At 56.3% G+C, this 9,741-nt stretch overlaps 1 long non-coding RNA gene across 1 annotated transcript; it reads left to right on the top strand.

The window, feature by feature from the left end:
- Positions 1–1,491: 1,491 nt before the first annotated feature.
- On the top strand, positions 1,492–7,111 carry LOC309870114. The gene is made up of 2 exons (XR_014314497.1): positions 1,492–3,068; positions 4,257–7,111. It is a non-coding gene; the product is annotated as an uncharacterized lncRNA (long non-coding RNA).
- Positions 7,112–9,741: the final 2,630 nt, after the last annotated feature.

Raw genomic sequence — 9,741 nt, 5'->3', positions numbered from 1 at the left:
CCTTCTCAACAATCAGGTCCCTGCTCAGAGTGATCGGCCTCCCCTCAACACCCCATCAAATGCAGCCTCATCTCCCCATCTCAGGATCTCCTTTCCCATTGTTGCCAGAGGCCAAATCACCTTCTGGACCTAGGCTTATCAACAGTCTTCCCGCTTGGAAGGTCAGCTCCTTGAGGGCCAGAGCTCAAGTTCTTTGTCCTTGGGGCAAAGGGCTGCTGTGTCCTTGGGGCCTGCTGGGAGCAGCCCATGGAAACGGGAAGTTCTCCGCTCTCCCGACTAAACCAAGCAGGAGAGGACGTGCCTCTGTGTACCACGTGAGTAGAGGCTGGTCCCCTACCCACAGCTATGAAATCCAAACACTCAGAAAACCAAAACCCTTTCTTTTACCTATTTGGCAGTAAACCTGACCCAAATTGTTGGACTATTTAAAGTCTTTATCTTACTGTGAATATGGATGCAGTTTGCTGAAGAAATCGTGTTTTGTTAGGGGGTGATCTTGGCCTGGGCTCCCCAAAAGCAGAGCCAGAGATAGCACTTGGATACAGGTGATTTATGTGGAAGGGGATGCCAGGAAGCAGGAGGCAGTGACTGGGAAGAGTTCGAGGAACTGGGAAAAGCCCAAACAAGGGTCGTTGTTGGGGTCACTGCAGAAGACCATGGGGCACGGTTGACCCCTCTATGAGGGGTCCTCTGGGACCTCGTAGAAAGGACTAGAAACATCTGAGCACTCACCCAGCTGCCCTTGGGCCCTTATCAGGTAAGGAAGACACTCACTCCCCAGAACTTCCCAACTGCCCTTGAGGGGGGCCATTGTCTGTAAGAGGTTGAAATCAGAGAGGGCTGAAGACCTCAAGGAGTCCCCAGCATGAAGCACCCCCATACCCTGCAAGGGAACACCCCAGAGTGGGGCAAATGCAGCAAATCGCTAAAATCTGGAACATATCTGGCCCCAAATGTTTCAGGTTCCTAGGACCGATGGCCAGGTTCCAGGAGCCACGTTGAAGAGAGTCCCATATGGACTTTTGGATATTTTGATTTGGCCAAGACCCCTCTGAACCGGCTGTCTACACCATAAGCTCCCTCTGACCGAGTGTGCATATAGCCCATCTACCCGCACAGATGAGAGTGGGATGGTAGTTCAGTGGTGACAGGAAAGGCAGACACTTGCGTGTGTGCCCTGTACCGGGTACTGTTCTCAGAATTATTGCTCACCAAGACTACAGATGAATGCTGGTTTTTGTTTTTCTCAATCATTTTTTTTTTTTCAGGTGAGTTAACACCCAAAAAAGGCACAAGGCGCTGAAGGGACAGATCTGATCCACGCATGCTGGTTAAGTCCACGGCAGGAGGCCAGCCCAGGTAGCTTATTAACCATGGTGCCACACGGTCTCTAGTGCTACACCAGTCTTTTCCTTCTCGCCAATCTCCTGAACAAAAAAGGACAGTTCATGATCTGACTTCACTTTTTTTTTTAAGATTTTATTTATTTATTTGAGAGAGAGAATGAGAGAGAGAGAGCATGAGAAGGGGAGAAGGTCAGAGGGAGAAGCAGACTCCCCGTGGAGCCAGGAACCCGATGCAGGACTTGATCCCAGGACACTGGGATCATCACCTGAGCCGAAGGCAGTCGCCCAACCAACTGAGCCACCCAGGGGCCCACACCTTGCATTTCTCTTTGGTCACTTTATCAGTTAGAATTAGGCATGGGGACAAAGACCAGAGACCTAAGCCAGAAATGTATTGCTCAAGTAAAATCTCGAGCTTGGCCGTCTAAGGCTGACAAGGCAGCTGTACTCCACAGTGGCATCATCACGCAGCCTCTTTTCTTGTTACTTGCTCTGTATGATCTCTTGTTCCCAGGATATCACAGTATAGTATGGCTGCCAGAGCCCCGACCATCATGTCCTGTCTTCCAGCCAGCAAAAGAAAGGAAGGATAAAGGAAAAAGGAGACCAAGAGCGTCTACCAGCTATCTTTTCAGGAAGGTTCCGGGAATCTGCTACTTCTCTCTGGGCAGAACTTGGGCACATGGCCTCACCTCGATGTGAGGCTAGGGAGTATTTTTATTCTAGATGACCCTGTGGCCAGCCAAAAATCAAGAAGTTTGCTCTTATGGAAGCAAGGAGGGTGGATATTGGAGGACAGCTAGTGATCTCTGCCACATTGGAAAGTTTCTTGGCCATTTTCATTTTACCACCTAAGAATTATCTTTCCAGTACTCTCCTTTTCCTATTGTATGGGTTACCCTTGTCTTAGTTTTAGTTATCCTTCGTATGGGGGACTCACTACTTACCAAACAATCTGTAACAACCATGCTTGGCCCTGAAGATTGAGGTCAAAATCAGATGGATGCAACTTAGCACCAGACCAAATGCTGGCTTCCTTTCCTTGAAGTCAGGGGTTCCTTGATGCTGGACCGTCTCACAATCTCCTGGAGTGCTAAGAACTCAGAGGCTGGGCTCATCGAAAGGCAAGGAGGGCCTGCAACTTTGTGCTTTTGCCAAGTTCCCCCAGCGGGAAGGACGCCCACTGAAGTTTGAGGTTGCCCGAAGTTGTTAGCCGAATTCTCCATACCGTCATTCACTTCCTCGTCGCTGGGAGCAGCGCATGTGTGGCTGTGGCTGGCTCCGCCCCCCATTCGGAGTCCCCTGCCCCCATGCATCTTTGCATCTCCCAGAGACAAATGAGGTCTCCCTTGAGTCTTCGCTTTGCCAGGCTACAAAACCTCGTCCTCTCCCCTGTCCCTTGCCTGGGGAAGATTCCCAAACCCTTCCAAATGGGCTCATTTTCTGCAGACAGACCGCAGTAGGTCTCCCCACGTAGGGTCCGGGCAGGACAGAAGAGCACAGAAGCTTCGCCTCCCCCAGCCTGGACCCTGTGCTTCTGTGCACATGGCCCATGGTTGCCCCTAGGCCTAGAAGCGTCTCTGTCAGCCTGTGAGCGGACACAGAGCATACTCTGCCGCGTCTAGGAAGAGGAGCAACACATCCACAGCCTCTCTCTGCGTGTGGCTGCGAGGAACACAGACCCTGGACACTAGCAATCTCCAAAGAGACGCTGTCTTGCAAGTAGGCGGGGGTGGGGGTGGGGGTGGGTGCCGGGCAGGCAGGTCCAGGCGCCATGGGACCCTCAGCTCTGCCATTTCTTCAAACACAAACTTCATGCTCCTTCCCCTTGGCCTTCCCTGGGTGTCGGCTTAGCTCCCAGGGAGGGTCCTCGTGGCCACAAGGTTGGAGGGTTCCAGGTATCTGTGTCCAGTTAGATCCAACAGGGTCTTCAGAGGAGGACGGAGACCCCACCCCCACCCCACCCCGAAAGCCCCCCTCCCTGGTGGGAACCGGGTAACATGACCATTCCTAAACCAATCACTGGCAAGGGGGGTAGGACCACCACCACGGTGGCCTCAGCCCAGTCCAGCCTGGCCCTGGGCTGGGGACGGGACCCTGTCCAGTGCTGTGTGTTGGTGGGGAGGGATCTCCCGGGTGAAAGGAGAGGATTCTTTACCGGAAGGTAGAGGGGAGAAAGGGAGGTCCAGCGGGGAAACCCCAGCAGAGAGAACAGCGTGCCCGAGTAAAGAGCTCACTCAGCCTGCCTGGGGGAGGCAGTGGGTTTCTTTCCCCAGACACAGGCACAACCAGATGCACGCTGCCCACAGTCCCTCCGTCCCGCGGCTGCAAGGAGAGGGGCCGCAGCTCACTACGGAGGCAGGCAGGAGGCCAGTCGCAGAGCTGCAGGGATCATTCCAGGGGAAAGCCCCCAGGGGGAGTGGTGTCCACGGAAGGGATCGTTAGCTTGGAGAAGGGCTTTCCAGGTAAAGTCTGCGGCACTGCCGGTGGCAGTGAGGGGACAGCTCAGAAAAGACCACCTGTGATGTTGACTGGGACAGCTTAAGTGGTGCCACTTAAGGCAAGGCAGGAGGTCTGGGGGGGGGGGGCGGAATGATCTGGGCCGGATCTGTAGCTGAGAGTCATCAACAGATGGACCGCAGCAGCGTCTAAAGCCCTGGGGCCCTGGAGAGCGCGTGCCCTGGAGAATCAATGTGCGGACACTTCCCGCGCACGCATGCCTTTCTCCAGATATTAAAGGGGTCCAGCAACATCGAAGATACAATCCGTAGGAACTCACGATCCAGCCAGAGGCAGGCAGGGAAGGAGGAAGGAGCTGGGTGGTGGGAGCCCCCGCACATACAGGGCAGCCGCCAGCACCCACCTCTCCGTGCCCCCAGAGCTCCCCTTTCTCTTTTCTCCCACCCCCAGCTTCTCTGCTTTGCCAGCTCCTGAGACCTCCTCTGAGACCTGTTTCTTTTGGACAAAGCATATTATTTTCCTCGCTGCATCACACCCTTCTGTATTTGGCTGAAATTTCTGGACAGCCTGGCTGGGCCAGGCCCGGTGGGAGTGTTTCCCAGCACTCCCCTTACTCAGTGAGATCGGTGTGGCTGGCCCCATTTCGCAGAAGAGGAAACTGAGGCCCTGGAGTTCCCATGAGCCCTCCTGAGTCTCAGCGCCCGGGCCACCATACTCCTCCTCTTTTCAGGGTCGCCCCTGGTGGTCATTTCCACCCTTGGCTCAGAGCCTGGCCTGGAACAAGTCATCATCTATTGATGGGGGTATCGGAAGCAGCCAGGCCTGAGGCAGTGACATAAGCTGAGGGAGTCTGGCCTGGTCTATACTAATCAGTGTTTGCTGAGCCTCGATCCCCTGGTCAATACACCTGGCCGAAGAACAACTTTGTACCTCACTCGCATGCTGCAAAGATCTAATGATTGGGTGAAGTCCGTCTCGCGGCACCGTTGGGAGGTTTAAATGGTGAGCATCGTGGGCAAACACGTAGTAGGTGTTTTGTTCCAAAGATGAAGTCCTCCGGGACAGGAGCCATGGACCTCTCACACCCGCCCCCACCAGAGCTGCCAGTGGCAGGCCAGGCACAGTGACAGCTCAGGCACTAATGTGGGGGTTGGTAACTATTAAAGGGACATTGTTGGGGTGACTTCAGGTCCAAAGCCAGGAGGATGGTCCCTAGGCCAGAAAAGGTTGGGAAGGGGGGCACCCAGGGACCAGAGCTAGTAGGCAGAGACACCAGAGAAGTGGAGGGAGGCGGTGCGGGAGCGGTTTCTGGGCAGAAGACAAACGAGCAGATTAAAGAGGGGACTCCAGAAAGGATTGCCACAAATCCTAAATGCAATCCTGATGTCCTTCTAGAGAGCGAGGAAAGAGCGACATCCTCTTTCCTTGCTATCTGATGGCTGAACTGGGCTTTGGGGAATGGTAGTCACTGTGGAGACCAAGCCACATGAGGCCCCATCAGGTACTACGGTTACTTTTTGCCATAAATCCTTACCTAAAGACTGTGAAGGGAACTTCAGTGGCAGTTAAGGGATGGCCCCGTCCAGGCAGCCCTCCCCTCCCTGGCCCTTGCCAGTGTGCTGCCCCCAGGCCACTGTCCTCCCCCTGGCATCTCTTGGCTCCCAAGGGACAAGGCTGTGTCTCCTCTATGCGTCTACACTGCAGATGCCGGCCAGGACCCCTGTCCCCGATGGCACCCAGAGCGAGGCTGGTGGGTTCACCCTCAGAGTAAGAAACTAGGCAGACCTCGGGTTGGGGAATTCTGATGAGCGGCGGAAGAGGGAAGATAAATTATCCATTTTTTAAAAAGGCACCACTAGGACAACACCGTGAATGTGACCCGCCTTTCTGACCTCCCCTTCTCCCCGCCCCTCCCTCCCTCAGGAGCCAGCTCCATCATCCCTCTTCCCTGGGAGACGAAATTCAGACCCTCCCAGTCCTGCACTGTCTTTGCTTCCAACCCTGCCCCTCCTTGCATGGGGCACTCCCTCCTCTGTGACCCACTTGCACCCACCCAGACACAAAAAGCAAAACCATTTCCTCATTTGCCACCATTTGCAGAGCCTTCTCCTCCAAACAGCGGGCCCGTCCTGCACCATCGGCTGCCCTCAGTGGGCCCTGGGAGCCCGGAGCCTGGGCGCGCCCCTGGTGCTGGCAAGGCCTGGGCCAGAGCGCACAGGGGAGCTCAGATCCCATAGTCTAAGTATTTGGCAGTTAGAAATCAAGCTAACAAACTGCGAGGATATCCTCCTGCCTTGACACAAAGGTGACTTCCCCATGACCTATGACAGATGTGAACTTCAGATTTTTGGACTTGTGAATGTGATGGCCCAGGAGAGGGAGCCCCCTTTCCCTGGCCCTGAGCACACCCCCTTCCCTTCTCTCCCTCAGCACTAGTCCATAATTTGAGTGATCTCATACGGATGCCTATAATCCCCCAACCCACACCTCCAAACTCTGTCTACACCCCACCTCCAACACACACACACACACACACACACACACACACACAGCTACCCTTGGCCATCTCTCCTGCGGCAGGCGGCACAGTCTGCACTTGGGAGGACGGAGCCTGGAAGCAGGTCTAGGGCCAAAGTTGGCAGACAATGGTGGGATCCCAGGTATTTGGAGAAGGGTCTAGAAGTGGAGAGGCCCTGCAGACTTGTTCATCTAGGGGCTACAGGGCCAGAGCAGGACCTCTGATGTGCATAGCCTGAGCTAGGGCCCCTCTTGAACTAGACCCAACTGCCTCCTCCCTTTCCCGTCTCTGGGGCCGGGTCGAAATATTCTAAGATCCGACCTCCATCTTCCCCCATCCTCATGGCGTGAGCAAGGTCATGCCATGCTCCCTGGGGCCTGAGAAGGCTCTCTCCATCCCCTCTTTTCTGGACTTCATTCTTCTCATCTTTAAATGAAGGATCCCTAACAGAGAACTCAGCAGTCACCAGGATTTTAACAGCAAGAATCAGAATGCAGGCTCTGGCGGGCCTTGGGACGTCTTCATGGACATTCAAGATGCGGGACTGTCACAGGCCCTGGCCTCTTTCAAAGCTGGCCTTCTGGGTGCCTGGGTGGCTCAGTGGGTTAAGCCGCTGCCTTCGGCTCAGGTCATGATCTCGGGGTCCTGGGATCGAGTCCCGCATCGGGCTCTCTGCTCAGCGGGGAGCCTGCTTCCTCCTCTCTCTCTCTCTCTCTCTCTGCCTGCCTCTCTGCCTACTTGTGATCTCTCTCTGTCAAATAAATAAAATCTTTAAAAAAAAAAAAAAGCTGACCTTCCTTCCACTCTCTGCTGGCCTACAGGTTGAGAGGTCCTGCAGTGCCCCCTACCTTGCCCTTGGGCTTGTGACCCTCGCCCTGAGCAGACATCTGGAAGAAGCTACCTAGAGGAACAAGCCAAGCTTGGGGGGGGGGGGTGTCCATCCCAGCCTGAACTCAATGCGCTGTACCAGCTCAAGGAAATTCCTATTTTTGGATCTTGTCCCCCAAAACGTACAACAGAGCTGAAGCACCTACTTCACACGGTTGCCATGGGAATTATAGGCAACGAGGTCCACGGGAGAGATGGGAGGGACCGGCTCACCCCCCTGCTGGCGCTGCGGGGCTGATGCTAAGGGCCACCTGCCAAGGTCACGCTGAAGCTGAGGGTCACAGGTGGTTTGGCCCCACAGGTCACATGGGCTTCAGAGAGGTGTGGAAGGAGGTCAGGAGGCAGAAGGCAGTCTTCTGTTTCTGTGCCTTCCCCACCGCTTCAGCAAGGAGCCGGGGCCCTCGGCCCACCACTGGCTTCCACGGACGCCCATCCAGCTGCTGGGGTCCCAGTACCTGCAGTCCCGGGCTTCCTAAGGGCCCAAAAGGCAGCAGCTGCCTCGCGGGTGGCCTGGGGGAGAGCCCATCCAGAAAGCACAAGCTCCAGTCTGGGTTCTTTGTACGCCTGACAGGTGGCCTCTGGTGACTCCTTCCCCGCTTCAATGAACTCTAGAGAATTCTGCTCCCTGCGGCAGAGCCCACGCCAGAGTCAATACATTCCCTGCCCTTGCCTCGGACACGGGGTACCTCGTTGGCCAAAGCAAGAAGAGGAAGGGGCGGAGAGCAGGGTGGAGGTCTCGGGCCTGTCCGGATTCCCGGAGCTCTCTACACGAGGGCATGGCCCAGGAGGTTGCCAGAGCAGGTCAGGGAAGGGGTAGGCAAGAGTGTTGAGGTCAGGGACTTTGAGAGGCTACAACTTCCCCTGTCCCCACCTGTCACTGAGTAACTCGCCGCATCCCCCAACACACACACGACACACACACACGAAATGCCGGCATGATCTTGCTTAGTTGGGCAAGAACCAGGAAGACTGGCAATGGGCTGTCAGAGATGCAAGGAAGAACTCTTCAAGCCCAAGAAAGATTTGGAGCAGGACTTCCAGCCCGGAGGGGCACTGGGCAGGGGTGGATATGGCAGACTTGGTGCTGAGGACAGAGGGCCACAGATAGTAGGCTGGGGCCCCCCCAGGCCTAGGGAAGGGGAAGGAGGACCCAGTCCAGGCCAGAGAGGCAGCCCCAACCTCTCCTGGAGTCTGGACCCTGCAGATCAAGCTGCAGAACTCTCCAGGGAGGAGGAGAGGGGAGGCAGAGAGTCCTGAGTCAACCATGACCAGGGCTCCAGCGCCATAGAGCCTGGAGTCTGGGACTCACATCGGGATGTCCTGGGACCCAAGATGAGCATGAAGGAGAGGATGTTCCTGGAGCTCGGGGACCCGAGGAACCACACCGAACAACACCGTGGCTGAGTTCCTGGAGGCCAGGCTGGCGCAGGGCCAGGAACAGGCCTCAGGGGTGGCCTGCAGGAGGAGGAGGGAGACACGGTGAAGGTGAGAGCCCAGAACCTTCCCCTCGGCCTTGCATCTGGCACTAGGTCTCCTTTCTTGCAGGTAGAAGGCCCTGGGGAGGGGGCTCCCGGGGCCTGAGCGTTCACCCATGTGGAAGATGGCAAATGTAGGGGCTGACAAGCTAGAGACCGGCACCTGTAATCCACGAAATGGGGGGAGCTGGGGCCAAGAGAAAGTCCAGACCCAGAACTGGATTCTCCAACCCCAGTGTCTAAAAACTTGAGAAAAACACCTCAGCTGCTATGAAATCACCTTAAGTCCCCTACTGCCCAGGAGCAGGGGAAGGCAGCTGGGCAGGGGTCCCTGAGCCTCGGCCAGGTTGGGCAGCCCCAGCTGCAGACCCTGACCCTCCCCAACCCCTCCCACAGACATCCCCCTCTCTCTTCCCATTCCGCAGTGCAAGTTCATCCTGAACCTTCCCTCAGAAAACAGGACGTGAGCTAGTGGCTGCCTCCCCCGGGCCTTCCCTGAGGAGGCCTTTGCTGAAGTTGGAGACCAAGGATCCAAACCAAGGGCGGCCTGGGCAGACAAGTAGGCTGAGGCTTGTAAGTGGCTCCCAGGCCCCACCTGAGCGAGGGTTTCCCTGGGCGGAAGACCCGAACTCCATGCCTGACCAGAGAGACAAGTTGCCAATCTCTTGATTCCAGAGAAGGAGCAGGGGTGGTTTGTAGTTATGGAGAAAGGGGCAGCTGTGGCTTGAGGCCAGCAGAAGCCCAGGACAGGGCTCTGCCCGGCGTGACACTGCCCGGTTTATGGCCTGCAGGAGGCCGCCTCTGGGTCCCACAGACACCTCGACTACCCAAGGCAGAAACACGAGGCAGGCAGGCCTGGGGGTCATGGACCAGGGGCCGGGGTGCCCAGGGCCTTGCCTTCTGAGATTTGCCTCAGAACCAGCCAAGACCGGGTGACGTCCCCAGTGCCCTTCAGGCATAAGGGCTGATCTTGAGGACATCTCCAGAGGAAGAGATTTTACTGCTGCTCAGTCAGGGAAGGGGGGAGCCCCAGGGGAGGGGAAGTGAGCCACCC

The sequence above is a fragment of the Mustela nivalis genome (genome assembly GCF_964662115.1).
Source record: "Mustela nivalis genome assembly, chromosome: 7".
Taxonomy (NCBI): Eukaryota; Metazoa; Chordata; class Mammalia; order Carnivora; family Mustelidae; genus Mustela; species Mustela nivalis.
This window is presented reverse-complemented; position numbering and strand designations above follow the sequence as displayed.